We start from the raw sequence: 268 nt of genomic DNA, 5'->3' as shown, positions 1-268 counted from the left end.
TGGGGGGGGGGAGGGAAAGAAGAAGAGGAGAGAGCGAGAGCGAGACGGGGGGAAATAGCCAGACGGGGGTATTTTAAGAGGGGGGGGAGCGCGAAAAAAGCCCTCCATCTCCCCCTCCCCCTCCCTAAAAAAATTAGCGAGCGAGCGAGCGAGAGGAGGGGGGCTCGCGGAAAAAATAAATAAAATAAAGAAAACGGCAGGAGCGGCCCCGGCAGGCAGCGGCGGCGGCACAAGGGCAGCGGCGGCGGCGGCGGCGGCGGCGGCGGCA

This window comes from Struthio camelus, chromosome W, assembly GCF_040807025.1.
Source record: "Struthio camelus isolate bStrCam1 chromosome W, bStrCam1.hap1, whole genome shotgun sequence".
Lineage (NCBI taxonomy): Eukaryota > Metazoa > Chordata > Aves > Struthioniformes > Struthionidae > Struthio > Struthio camelus.
This window is presented reverse-complemented; position numbering follows the sequence as displayed.